Below are 15,374 nucleotides of genomic sequence, written 5' to 3' on the forward strand. Positions count from 1 at the left end.
AAGGTAAGATTGAAAGAATGAAAATCAGCAAATGAAGAAAGATGAAAATGTTCCAGGGAAAGGGTTCAGTAAGTAGAAAGATCCTTTGGAGAATTGGCATTTGCTGACTCAACCAACCTCAAGTCAAAAAGAGTTGGGAAAAGGCTGGGTGTGGTGGCATACTCCTAGTCCTTGGGAGGAGGAGGCAAGCAGATCTCTGCATTTGAGGCCAGCCTGGTCAACAGAGCAAGTTCCAGGACAGCCAGAGCTACATGGAGAAACCTTGTGTCAAACAAAACGAAAACCAAAACAAAAGCCCTGTACTGAATATGCACAGATGTTTCTTCTTGTCAGCATTCCCTAATCAACACACTATAACAAGTATTTGCAGAGCATCATGTTGTATTGGGTATTGTAAGTCATCTAGGATGAAAAAGCATATAGGATATGTATGGTTTAGTTAACTAATGTTAGGACACTTTTGCTTTTTGGAGATAGATTCATGCTATGTTGTACAGACTATGCCATTTTATATAAGGGACTTGAATATCTACAGAGTTTACTGTTCATTGGATGGGTGTCCTGTATTCAATTTCCCAAGGATAGCAACAGACAACTTTAGTTAGGAGCGAGAGGAAGGCTGCATACTGACAGCATAGTGAGTCAAAGGGAGAGTATTGGGATATGAGGTCAAAGTAGACAGAACTGAAGGATCTAGGACTAAGGGCAATGAATTCTAGTCTAAAAACAATGGAAACGTATTAAGATAGTACTTTTATTTTTAATTAATTTTTAAAACCCATTTTTAATTATTTACTTTTATTTCATGTTCATTGGTGTCTTTGCCTGCAGGTATGTCTGTATGAGGGTGTCAGATCCCCTGAAAGTGGAGTTACAGACAGTTGTGAGCTGCCCTGTGGGTGCTGGAAATTGAACCTGGGTCCTCTAGAAGAGTAACCAGTGCTTGTAACCACTGAGTCATCTCCTCAGCCCCTAATTATTATTATTATTTTTTTTGGTTTTGTTTTTTGACCAGACTGACCTTGAACTCACAAACCTTTTTTTTTTTTTTTTTTTTTTTGAGACGGGATTTCTCAATTAGCTCTGTAAACCATGCTGGCCTTGATACAACTAATATTTTAACAGTAGTAATGTTATCATAGCTGTGTGTATGGTAGGGGGCATGCTCCACAATACATACATGTCAGGGGACAACTTGTGAGAGTTGGTCTCCTCCTATTTTTCTGTGAGTTCTAGGGGTCAAACTGAGTTCATCATCAGGCTTTTGTAGCATGTACTTTTACCAATGGAGCCATCTCCCTGGCCCATGAAGTAGTAATTTTTTTTGTGGATCAAATTTGCAAAATGCTAAAACCGATTTGAGAAAGAAGAAGAAAATATCATCGTGGATATAGGCATGATGGCACAGGCCTGTAACTTCAACTTCTGGGGAAGCTGAGGTAGAAGTATCACAAGTTCAAGGCCTGCCTGGGTTATGTTCAGTTGAAGACCAGCTTGTACTATTTAGTAAAATCTTGTCTCAAAATAAAAAAAAAGTAAAAATAAGTGGTAGTGGCTGCCTAGAATGTCCAAGATCCTGAATTCAATCCTCAGTACCAAGAAACAAACAACCCCCCCCCCAAATGAAGTAGTAGATTATAGTTTTTATTGCAAAATTAGTTTTTGCTGGGCATAGTGGCACATGATCCCAGCACTTAGGAGGCAGAAGCAGGTAGAGTTCTGTGAGTTCAAGGTCTACAGAGTGAATTCCAGAACAACCAAAGATACACAGAAAAACCCTGTCTTGAAGAACAAAAAACAAAAAAAAAAAAGAAAGAAAAAGAAGTCTTACTATTTGCCTTCATTTATTACTTTGTTTTGTTGACACAGGGTCTTACTATGTAGCCCTGACTGGCCTAGAACTATGTAGATCAGACTGGAATTGAACTCACAGAGATCCACCTTGCCTCTGTCTCCCCTGAGCTAGGATTAAACCCATGTGCCACCATATCCAGCTGGATTATTATTATTATTATTATTATTATTATTATTATTTTTTTTTTTTTGGTTTTTCGAGACAGGGTTTCTCTGTGGTTTTGGAGCCTGTCCTGGAACTAGCTCTTGTAGACCAGGCTGGTCTCGAACTCACAGAGATCCACCTGCCTCTGCCTCCCAAGTGCTGGGATTAAAGGCGTGTGCCACCACCGCCCGGCCAGCTGGATTATTATTATTATTATTTTACCCAGCTGGCTTTTTATTAGTATTAGTATTATTTTGTCTTTGAAATAAAATAGAAAGAGGAACAGGTTTTCAAGGGGAGATCAATAGCTTAGCTGTGGTAGAGGCAGGTGGATCTCTGAGTTTGAAGCCAGCCTCAAACTGGTCTACAGAGTAAGTGAGTTCCAGGACAGCTAGGGCTGTTACACAGAGAAACCTTATCTCAAAAATAAAAAGAAAAATTAAAAATGTAAACCAGGATACTGGAGAGATAGCTCAGCAATTATGAGTGTTTGCTGCTCTTTCAGGGGACCTGAGTTCAGTTCCTAGCTCTCAATTCCATTCTCTTGGACGGCTCACAACTGCCTGTAACTCCAGTTTCAGAAGATCCAATACCTCCAGCCTCCATGAGCACCTTCTCTCATGTGGCACACACACAAATACACATATGCATACAAACAAACAAATATAAATCTTTTAAAAATGCAAAAAAGGCATGGTGGTACACAATAGTGTTCTAGCTATCTAGAGACAGGCAGATCAGTGGAGCCCAGGAATTTCATGCCCACTTGGACAGTAGAGCAAAACCATGTCTCAAAAATGGGAAGTGAGCCTAGGGACCAAGAGAGAACTGTCCCCTAGAGTAGTACTCCTTGCACACACACATGCTGAGAGTACATAACTGGGTTCACAAAAGCCTATTTATAACAGCAAGAAACTGGAAAGGTAAGAACGAGATGAATAAATGAGACACTTTTATATATTAGGGCACGGAAAGGAAATAAAAAATAATGAAGTGTTAGGTACATGTACCAACATCAGCAAGATTTGGAAATTAATGCTGGCTGGGCGGTGGTGGCGCATGCCTTTAATCCCAGCACTTGGGGTGCAGAGGCAGGTGGATCTCTGTGAGTTCGAGGCCAGCCTGCTCTACAAGAGCTAATTCCAGAACAGACTCCAAAGCTACAGAGAAATCCTGTTTCAAAAAATTAAACAATAACAACAACAAAAATCTAATGCTGATTTAAAAACAGTTACCGGAAATATATTTAAAGAAATACATGCAAATTAAACCATACATGAATATGTTCTAAAAGCATACAAAAGAGCAAGGAAAAAGAAAAATTCCAAGCCAGTAGTTACCTTTCAAGTAGGAGAAAGAGATGCAATTGGGGAAGGTTCCAAAGGGTGTTTTGTCATTAGTAAATAATTTGTTTTTGAAACTTGCTGGGAAGGGTGCATAGGTAACTGTTTTATTGTGTATTCAAACTATACGTATAATAGTAGTCTAAACTATATAATGAATATCTTGAAAAACAAATGTAGCCTTGGCTGGCCTGGAACTCACTATGTAGATCAGGCTGGCCTTGAATTGATAGAGATCTGTCTGCTTTTGCTTCTCAAGTACTAGAATTAAACCACCACACCCAGTTTAATATGTATTATATTTTAACAAGCGGGACTAGTGGATTAGAGTGCTTGTTGGCATGAAATTTGACACGGAACTCTCAGTGAGGTCAAAGAAACAGAACCCCTTCCCTCCTCCTCCCTGAAATGGGACTAGGTATGTAGAGAACCCCCTGAGAATCTATCTATGTATCTATCTATGTATCTATGTCTCTGTGTCTCTATCTATGTATCTATCTGTCTGTCTGTCTGTCTTTTTGAGACCCAGTCTCACTATGTAACCTTGGCTGTCCTGGAACTCAATGTAGACAAGGCTGGCCTCAAACTTACTTCTGCCTTGCTCTGACAGCCTGCATGCTTTTGCCCCCTGAGTGCTAGGATTAAAGGCATGAGCAATCATGCTCACCAAAAATGATTTTTTTTTCCTAAGACAGGAAATGCTAGATTGGTTTATGCTGGGAATGATCCATTAAAAAAAAAAAGCGAAATGGGGCTGGGGATGTAACTCACTTGGGAGAGTATTTGCCTAGTGTGCACATTGTCCTGGGTTTGAGCCCCAGCTGTGCATTAGTTGGGTATGGTTGCACATGCTTGTACTCTGCACTAAGGAGGTAGAGACAGTTCAGGGTTGTGCTCAGCTATATAGAGAGCTTGAGGCCAGACCAGACTGCTTGACACTCTGTGGGGGTGTGTGTGGGAGAAAGGGTGGAGACTGGGATCTGGGGCATTGGGCTTGACGTGGGGGGTGCTGGGATTTGGGGCACTGAGCCTAACAAAGGAGAACCGCCCTGTCTTTCTTGCCCTACTTGCCCTAGTCCCAGAAAAGGATACACATACAAATGAATGGAGTCGGCAGGTGCTTGTAGACTCACTGCTAAGCTTGCCTGCTTTCTGAGTTCGAACAGAGCTTTATCTCCCATCAGACAGACACTGAGATCCTCACTCTCCTTGTCAGGGCATCCTCACTCTCTCTGAAGACACCCCATCTATGCAGCAACTCTCTGTCTGCAGCTGCGGCTGCGGAGCCTGACTGCTTTCCTGATGTCCAGTTTCAAAAGCATAACTGTGTCTCTTTTCTTTTCATCGTCCTCCTCCTGGGCAGCCGCAGATGTCTTGAGCTTCAGGAAGAAACAAGATTTTCTCTTCCATCTGTTGCCATGCTAAGAATTCGGTGTTCAAGAGACCAGCTTGCGAAGAGAGAGCAGACCTTTACCCACCAACCAAGCGGTCTTATTTTATCCTGGACTTCCTAGCCTCCCGGAACTGAATGCTAAAGCCTGTGGAGCCCAGTTCTGCCACACACCCGTGGGGTTTCCAACCCTGTCTCAAAGAAAGTGGTGAAAGGCTTATGGAGAGGGGCAGCCGCGGTCCAGCGCTAGAGTCAAGGTCATACAGAATAATACAAGACATTTTGGGAGGCAGCATGTGGTTAAAGGTCATCTTCAAGTCATCTTCCTCACCCCCAAATTCCAAAGCACTTTATCCCTTGGGATATCTTTGCTTCCTCTCAGATAGGACTGACCTTTCTTCCTTTCTCCCAAATACAAGAGCCCTTGAGGGCAACTCCATATCTGATTTTTTTAAAATATTTATTTATTATGTATACAATATTCTGTCTGTGTGTATGTCTGTAGGCCAGAAGAGGGCACCAGACCCCATTACAGATGGTTGTGAGCCACCATGTGGTTGCTGGGAATTGAACTCAGGACCTTTGGAAGAGCAGGCAATGCTCTTAACCGTTGAGACATCTCTCCAGCCCCATATCTGATTTTTTTGTGGCCCTCAATGGGACAAGAAAATGCTTACTACTGGAATCCAGAGAGGACCCCAGAGAATAAGTTTCAGGTGTGAAGAGGATGAGATGTGTGTTTCTATGAGAATTATCACTTTGAGCAAAAGGATTTAAAGCAAGCAAAGAATGTGAGGTGGAGATAGTTTCAAAAAAACAAGCAAGCAAACAGGAGATGGTAGGAAGATGAAGGTCCTGTAACCATTTTGCTTGAGAGGTCTCTATGTAGTCCTGGCTGTCCTGAAACTCTTTAAGTAGGTCTAGCTGGCCTTGAACTCACAGTGATCTTCCTGCTTCTGTTTCTGAAATGCTGGGATTAAAGGGGGAGTACTACCACACCCAGCTCTTAGGATCTGGCTGATGGCATCTGGTTTGCCACTGAAGGTTGAGACAATGTCATTTTCTATAGAAAGAATAAAAATAGTAATCAGGCTAGGCAGTGGTGGCATACGCCTTTAATCCCAGCACTTGGGAGGTAGACAGGAGGATCTCAGTGAGTTCGAGGCCAGCCTGGTCTACAAAGTGAATTCCGGAACAGTCAGGGATACATTTTGTCTTGGATATATATATATATATATATATATATATATATATATATATATATATATATTCTTCAGCCCTTAATACTATAGTTGACAGAAATTTGATTTTGAATTTATTTTTAAACTTTCCTTTTGTGAGGAAGGGGCGGTCGGGTCTGCCATGGTTCATGAGTAGAGGTCAGGGAATGCATTGCTGGAGTCAGGAGTCAGTTCTTTCCTTCCACCACATGGGGCCCGGGGATCTAACTTGGATCCTCAGACTTGGTGGCTGGTGTGTTGTTGGGCCCTTAAAGTCCCACCGAGGAGGAGGTCGCCCCAAGAGACACTCTCACCACAGTTGATGTAATAGCAAGAGGAATTTTTATTTTGTTGCTGTGGCAGAGGTCCTCAGCCTCGAGAGAAAGACCCCTGCTTTGTCTACTACAGGCTCCTTTAAAGGAGGTAGTACAGAATCAAAAGGGAGAGTCAAGAAATCATTTGTCAACTATTTTGACTAGTTCATTTAACGGTCAGCTAACTCTACTTAATCAATGTTATAACAGTTGCAAGGAGGAACCTTGATCAATGTTATGGCGGTTACAAGGTTGTCTCACCCCAGTTCCAGGGTCCGGGTCTATTGAAGAAAGACTACAAAGGGGATGGAAAATACTCAAAGCTCCAGTGCACGCGTGGTTGGTTACCAGGGTCCTGGTTCCCAGGAAGGGGGGGGGTACAGTAATGCTGAGGTGCCCCAAAGTTTTTCAGTGTGACCTGCCGAACCCCCTCACTGGCCCCAGAAATTGTGTTTGTTTAACATTGGTAGTTTAAAAAGCTTCACTTTCACCAGGCAGTGGTAGTTTCTGCCCTTAACTCCAGCACTCAGGAGGCAGAGGCAGGTAGATCTCAGAGTTCGAGGCCAGCCTGGGCTACAGAGCTAGTTCCCTGTCTCAAAACAAAACAAACAAAGCAAAACAAGAAGGGGAGTGGGGAAAATATAACTCAATTAAAAACAATGAAGTATAAAACAACAGAAGCAAAACAAAATAAAATTATTTCAGTTGTACAATAGTAATCTGTTCATTTTAGAACACGCCTTTAACCTTAGCACTCAGGAGGCAGAGGCAGGCAGATCTCTGTGAGTTCAAGGCCAGCCTGGTCTACAGGAGCTAGTTCCAAGACAGGCTCCAAAAGCTACAGAGAAACTCTGTCTCAACTCCTCCCCCCCAAAAAAAGAAAGAAACAAACAAAGAAAGAACTTGTTGTTTTGTTTCTTTTATATAAGAGGTGTCAGATTTGGGGGAATTTCAATCTATTTTTGAGACAGGATCTTACTTGCTATGTACCCAAGGCTGAGCTTGAACTTGTAGAGATCCTCCTTCCTCAGTCTCCCAGGTGCTGGGATTATAGATTTGCACTCTTGTGACCAGCTGAGATTTCTCTTTTTAATTACCTTCTTATCTTTTATGTTATGTATATGTGGGTGAGCTCATGCCCCACATGCATATACAGGATCCTGTCAAACAGAAGAGTGCATCAGATCCCCTGGAGCTAGAGTTACAGACAATTGAGAGCTGCCATGTGGGTGCTGGGAATTGAACCCGGGACCTCCGGAAGAGGTAGCAAGGCTCTTAACCCCTGAGCTACCTCTGTAACCCCGAGATTTCTCTTTTCTTGTAAAATAAGTTAGTAGTCTAGGTGGGGTGGTGGCGTACGCCTTTAATCACAGCACTCAGGAGGCGCAGAGGCAGGCAGATCTCTGTGAGTTCAAGGACAGCCTAGTCAACAAGAGCTAGTTCCCGGACAGGCTCCTAAGGTACAGAGAAACCCTGTTTCGAAAAAAACAAAATAAATAAATAAATGTTAGTACTCTAGATTTTCACTGTTCATTAATCAAAGCCCTAAAGCGATCCAAGAAAACAAGCGGTCACTAACTTTCATGTAAATCTGCCTCTCAACTTGAGGAAGCTTTCTTTGTTTTCGCTAGGTCAACTTTATCTCAGAGTCGGTTATTTCTGCAATTCATAGAACTTTCCCACTCTGACATAGCTAGTTCTGTCTCTCTAGTAGATGGTGGAAACTCCAGAGGACCAAGACCACTCGTCCTGGAGTCCCTGCAGTGCCCAACATATCTTCACTGCAACAGAATGCCCTGGTCAAACATGCAGGCCTTAGAAGCAGGCTGCTGGAGTCTGGCTCTTTTGTCTGTTTGTTTGTTTTGTTTTGTTTTGTTTTTATTTATTATGTATACAACATTCTGCCTTGATGTATGCCCGCATGCCAGAGGAGGGAGCCAGATCTCAGTACAGATCGTTGTGAGTCACCATGTGGTTGCTGGGAATTGAACTCAGGACCTCTGGAAGAGCAACCAGTGCTCTTAACCTCTGAGCCATCTCTCCAGCCCCTTGGTGTTTTTTTTTTGAGATAGGGTTTTTCTGTGCAACAGTCCTGGCTGTCTTAGAACTCATTATGTAGACCAGGCTGACCTCAAGCTCATAGAGATCTGCCTCTGCCTCCCGAGTGCTGAATCTGGCTTTTTGTACCTTGTGACCTTTGACACTTATTCATCATTTGGAATGTCAGTTTCTGCATCTGCATCTTATCAGTTATGAAAATTTGATGACTGTAGTGGTTTGAAAGAAAAGTGCCCCATAGGCCCATAGGGAGTGGCACTATTAGGAGGCGTGGCCTTGTTGGAATAGGTGTGGCTTTATCAGAGGAGGTTGTCACTGAGGGTGGGCTTTGAGGTTTTCTGATGCTCAAGCCAGGCCCAGTCTCTCTCTCTCTTCCAGTTGCTTGTGGATCCAGATGTAGAACTCTCAGCTGTTTCTCCAACATCATGTCAGCTTGCTTGCCACCATACTTCCAGCCGTAAGGATAATGGACTAAACCTCTGAACTGTAAGTGAGCTCCAATTAAATGTTTATCATCCTAAGAGTTGCCATGATCATAATGTCTTTCCACAGCAATAGAAAAAAAATATGATGACATAATAAGAATGAATGCATGCACAGTCCCCAATTCTAATAATTGAGAGCTCTTCCCATAACTGGTATTCTATATGGGTGGAGGACACGGCCATGAGTAACAGGCCCCGCCCCTGCCTTTTTGACCTAATACAACAGTGGGCTCCATGCAGACCAATGTCAGCCGTGATACAGCCAACAGACTTGTAAATGGTTGTTTGATTGAAATGATTTCATCCTTTTGAAGCAGTGTTTTGCTATGCAGTCCAGACTGGCTTAGAATCCTGCTTTAGCCTCTGGAGAGCAGGGATTAAAGGTGTGCTCCATAATCCTGCTTATTTTTTTTGGGGGGGGGTGTACAGGCTTGTCCCAAATTCTCCATGTAGCTGAGGATGGCATAAATTTCTGATGTTTCTGCCTCCACCTCTGGAATGCTAGGATTACAGGCTTTTATGAAGAGGTAGGCCTCGGGCGGTGGTGGCGCACGCCTTTAATCCCAGCACTTGGGAGGCAGAGGCAGGCGGATCTCTGTGAGTTCGAGGCCAGCCTGGTCTACAAGAGCTAGTTCCAGGACAGGAACCAAAAGCTATGGAGAAACCCTGTCTCGAAAAAAAAAAAAATATTAAATGAAAAAAGAAAAGAAAAAAAAAAAGAGGTAGGCATCAACCAAACCCAAGTCACGTGAACTAGATTTGACCTTGACCTCTTTTGTCTCTATTTCTCCTCCCAGTTGGTCTCAGCCTCCCACTCCACCATGACTGCCACCACCTTAGAGGCATGCTGCATCTCTCTTTTTATTTTTGTCTGCATATGTCTGTCTGCTTCTGTTTTATGCTTCTCCTATTCTGTTTCATTGCCCCTCTCCTCTCTCTTTCTTGAGCTGGGGATAGAGCCTTGCTCTCTTGATAAGAAAGTATGCTAGTAAGCTGTAGGTACAACTCTCTCTTGGTTCTCTCTCTCTCTCTCTCTCTCTCTCTCTCTCTCTCTCTCTCTCTCTCTCTCTCTCTCTTCTTCCTTCCCTCCCTCCCTCTCTTAAAATTTTGTTTCTCCCCACAGCACAAGGCAGAGTTTCTCTGTGTAGCCCAGACTGTCCTAGAACTCACTCTATAGAGTTCTGGCCAAGAACTCAAGAACTCCTCCTGCCTCTGCCTTCTGAGTGCTGGGACCAAAGACGTGTGCCACTACCACGGCCTGACAAATTTAGATCTCTTTATTTTATTTTGTGTGTGGAGGTGTTTTGCCTACATGTATGTCTGTGTGCTATGTGCATGTTTGTTGCCCAGGGAGGCCAGAAGAAAGTGTTGGATCCCCTAGGACTGGAGTTACAGACAGTTGTGAGCTGCCACACATGTGCTGGGAATTGAACCCGGGTCCTCTGGAATAGCAGACAGAGCTCTTTTACCTCAGGGTCATCTCTCCAGCCCCTCTGCTCCTACTCCAAGATTCTTTCCCCATCTCATTCTTTCTCTCTTGCTTTCTCCAGCTGTGATTTGGGCCACTTGCCTGTGCCCTGTCCCTAATACATGGTCTTCATCTAGGTTCGCCTCTGTCCTTATACCCAGACTACATTGCTATCCCTCATCTGCACCCCACAATTTCTGTCTTGTTTCTCTTTCAGTTTCCGTTGGTTCCTTGACTTCTTTCACATCCTATCCCTGCCGTTTGTCCTCATTTATCTCCACCTCACCTTCCTAACTGTGGGCTTGCATTCATCCATTTATTTCTTCCGTTCTTTCTCTCTTTTTTCCTTTTTTTTCTTTTTTTCTCTTGTGTTCTTCCTGTCTTTCTCTAGTCTAACTTTTCTGTTCCAACTTCCATATCTGTCTTCGCCTCCGCCCTCCCCCATTCACATTCTTTGTCCCTATCAACACGTTCATGTCATGAACATATCAGAACAGTTAAATGCATGTTCACACTGCTAGATTGCTTGGATTCAATCTTAGCAGTGCCGCTACCTTGCTGTGGTGTTCCTATCTCTAGAACAAGATAACAATAACATGTGTTCCTGTGGAGCTAATGAACTAATATATGGATAACTGGTGGAATAATACCTCAGAAAGAGCAAATGCTCTACAAATCTATGGCCATCACCCCATATCCATCTTTGTTCAATTCTACCTATTCCCTCCCAGCTTACATTTCTTTCTTTCTTTTTTTGTTTGTTTTTTGAGACAAGGTTTCTTTTTTTTTCACTTTCAGATAGAAGTCATTTAATTGATCTTTACTAAGAAAATGAGCAATTTTTTTTCTTTCCCAAAGTTTAACAATTTCAAAACAAACTCGATGCTTCACAATATTCTGAAAATATTTGAAAGTTTTCTATTTCTTTTCATTTCTTTTTTTATTGAAAACAACTTTATTGTAAAGAACTTACTAAAGATAGAAAGGAAGAAAGAAAAAGTGAGCAAAAAAAGAAATATAAGTAGATAGATAGATGGATACATACGTACATAATGATGGAACTAGCTAGATTAATGTAGCTACTCAAGCAAGTGCTTACCCAGATCCAAATTCCATATACTTTAATGCAATTCTATACAGATACAATAGCCATCCTGAAGTTGTGAAGCTTTGTTTTACTTTTTTCTTTTTTAAAATTACTTTATAAATAATATCAATCAAAATTTTCACTTCCTCCCCTCCTCCACTTCCCTCCCGTTCCCCTCCTCCTCCCCCTCCTCCTCCAGTCCTAAGAGAGGTCAGGGTACCCTGCCCTGTGGGAAGTCCAAGGCCCTCCTCCCTCCATCTAGACTTAGGAAATTATGCATCCAAACAGACTAAGATCCCAAAAGACCAGTACATGCAGTACAGACAAATCCCAGTGCCATTATCATTAGCTTTTCAGTCTGCCCCAGTTGTCAGCCAAATTCAGAGGGTTCAGTTTGATCCCATACTCCATCAGTCCCAGACCACCTGGATTTGGTGAGCTCCCATTAGATCAGTCCTGCCGTCTCAGTGGGTGGACGCACCGCTCGTGGTCCTGACTTCCTTGCTCATATTCTCCTCCTTCTGCTCTTCAGCTGGACCTTGGAAGCTCAGTTCAGTGCTCTGATGTGGGTCTCTGAGACAGGGTTTCTCTGTGTAGCTTTTGAGCCTGTCCTGGAATTCTCTCTGTAGACCAGGCTGGCCTCGAGCTCACAGAGATCCACCAGCCTATGCCTCATGGGTGCTGGGATTAAAGGCATGCATCACTGCTGCCCGGCACCAACATACATTTCTTATCTTTCATTTCTTTCCTTTGAAATGATTTATTTTTATTTTGTGTGTATGAATGTTTTGTATGTATGAGCACCACATGTATGCAGTACACAAGAAGGCCCAGAAGAGATCACCAGATCACCTTGGAACTGGAATTACAGATGGTTATGAGCTGCCCTGTGGATGTTTGGAACCAAACCTGGGTCCTTTTGCAAAAGCAGCAAGTGCTTTTAATCACTTGGCCTTGTCTCCAGCCCTCTCTTATTTCTCTTTAGACAAGGCCTTACACTGTAGCTCAGGCTGTACTGCAACCCACCATGTAGTCTAGTCTAGGCTGACCTCAAACTCACGCTAATCATCCTGCCTCAGCCTCTTGAATGTCGGGATTGTAGGTAACCATGTCCAGCTGCTTCTTCTTCTTCTTCTTCTTCTTCTTCTTCTTCTTCTTCTTCTTCTTCTTCTTCTTCTTCTTCTTCTTCTTCTTCTTCTTCTTCTTCTTCTTCTTCTTCTTCTTCTTCTTCTTCTTCCTCTTCCTCTCCTTCTCCTCCTCTTCCTCCTCCTCTTCCTCCTCTTCTTCTTTTAGATAGGGTCTCACTGTGTAGTCCAGGCTGTCCTCAGAGCTGCCACTCGCTTGAGCCTTCTGAGTGCTGGGATTACAGGCGTGCACCCTTATACCTGGCCTCTGCCCTCCTCTCATTTTACTATTATTTTTGATACAAGATCTTACTATGTAGCCCCGGCGGCCCTGGAACAGCTACAAAGAACAGGCTGGCCTCAGCCTCAAAGATCCTGCTTATTCCTCCAAAGTGCTTGGATTAAAGGTGTGCCCCCTCACACCTAGCCTTTCTGCTCTCACTCTAATGTAGCTGCTCTCTCTTCTGACTGCATTTTCTGTGTTCATCCCTTGAATGTGTCTCTTCTTTCTTTCAGTCTCTGCTAAGCTAGGTCCTCTTTCACACAAACTGAACTTCATTTCTCTGTATCTCCTTTTCCACCTGTCTATTGTTTTGCTCTCCATCTCTGAGTGTCTGCTCTAATCTTTCAAACCCCATTTCTTGGTCTCTGTTTCATATCTCTCTAATCTGTCTCTTGTCCCCCTCTATTGAGATGTACTTACTAGAAACAAAAATCCAAACAAGACCCTGGTTCTGTTTGTTTGTCCCGTCTTCCTGGGTCTTTGTCTGGCCACTCGGAAGAGTTTAGACTGGAATTAGTCTGGTAGATAACGTGAAGCTATAAAAGGGCTCAGGAGGAAGAAGTAGGCCTGGCAAGAGGCAAGTGGCAGGGTGTGGAATTTCATGGTTCTGCCAAAAACCTCCTGAAAGGCATGGACTCTGAGGTCAAGGTTAGCATAAACCCCCTCAACGCAGCCTCGAAAAAAGACAAAGAATGCTGCATTTATTGAGAGGACTGGGAAGGGGTATTTTTCAGAGTGAAATTCCATCCGGAAGCTGGAATCTAGAGTATTTCCTGTTGTAATGTTTCTTCCAGACATGGAGAGTCTAAACTTGCCACGTAACACGTGCACCCCTTCCGTGTGTGTGTGTGTGTGTGTGTGTGTGTGTAACTCAGTGAAAATTCAGAGTTGCATTCGGAACCCACCATTATTAGCGACCTACCCACATGCAGAGACATGACAATACTCAGAATCACTAATTTTCAGAGATGCAGATACTCGTTTGCTGGCAGAGGTTCAAGAATACAGAGACATTGAAAACTCCTGGAACTGCCCCTTCCCACTCAGAGACCTGTGCAAACTGATACAGAAGAATAGCTAGCTACGCGGAGGCATCCCACCGGCTTCCCTTTGAAAACTTTTAGTCTTATATTGCTGTATACTCAGAAGAACAGCAGGACATCATGTATAAACACACACATTCATAGATGAGTATGTGAAATCATGGAGTCACAACTATTCAAAGTCCTGGGGTTACACATAGCCAATTTTTGGAAGTGCAAGGGAGCCAAACCCCCTCCAGTCCCCACATGATAGGTAGACTGTCCCCTGCTGCCCCCACCGTGCTTTTGTGAAGGCACCGCCGAACATTCCAGCCAGAAATCCTGACTTTTAGGAACTAGACAAAAATAATTTGAAAATTTGGGTAAGATAGAGGAATGTAAAATAATTAAAATGTTATAATGTATTATAAAAAGAACTCGAGCAGATCACTATGAATTTAAAAAACTTGAAATGTAACTCACGAGCTAGAGACCTAACTCAGTTGCCCAACATGGGCAAAGGTTTGGGTTTATGGTTCGCACCTATGACCTTAGTGTTTGGGAGGTGGAGGCAGGAGAATCAGGAGTTCAAGGACATCCTTGGATACATAGGGAGTTCAAGGTCAGTCTAAGCTATGTAAGAGACTATCTCAAAAAATCAAATCTAAAATGGTAGTCAGGAACCTCCCTTCTCCATCAACCCAGGTTTGGATGGTTTTACAGGTGCCTTTCATAGACTTTCAAGAAACACTTTCCTAAACCAGGAGGTGGTGGCACACACCTTTAATCCCAGCACTCAGGAGGTAGAGGCAGGCGGATCTCTAAGTTCGAGGCCAGCTTGGGCTACACAGCGAGTACCAGGACTGACTCCATAGCTACTGAGGAACCTTGTCTTGAAAAAACCATTGATGGCCTCATATGCAGGGCCTCATGCACATTAGGTTACTAGGCAATAATGTCCTCGCTGTGTTATACTCTTGGCCAATTCTCTTAATTTTTAGTTAATTAATGTTTGGGGTATATGTGTGAACTGTGTATATGTGAGTGTGGGGGCATGTGGGCCACCAAATTCATGTAGCCAGCGCTTAGGAGCCAGAGGCAGGTGGATCTCTATAAGTTTGAGATCATTCTGGGCCACATAGTGAGTTCTAGGCTAGCCAGTGTTACATGATGAGACCTTGTCTCAAAACAAAATAAATCAAACAAACGAAAGCCAACTTGATCAAATGGTTCCAACAGAATTTTGGTTCCAGTAGTGCAAATGGTCACTCAGTTTAGGGCAACAATTGCTAGCTGTGGACGAGGATTGCAACAGATGGGATTCCTCACTAGTTCCACTGTGTAGTAGTTAAAAGAGTTCATCCAATTAAAGGTTGGATTGGAGGCCATTTAGTCAAGCCTCTTTCTGGGAGTAGTGTGCTGGCTAGTTTTATTTCAACTTAACAAAAGGTAGAGTCATCAGAGACCAGGTAGCCTCAATTGAAAAAGAAATGCCTCCATAGGATCCAGCTGTTGGCAAGCCTGTAGGACATTTTCTCAATTAGTGATTGATGTGGGAAGGCCCAGTCCATTGAGGATGGT

Source organism: Chionomys nivalis, chromosome X (assembly GCF_950005125.1).
Source record: "Chionomys nivalis chromosome X, mChiNiv1.1, whole genome shotgun sequence".
Lineage (NCBI taxonomy): Eukaryota > Metazoa > Chordata > Mammalia > Rodentia > Cricetidae > Chionomys > Chionomys nivalis.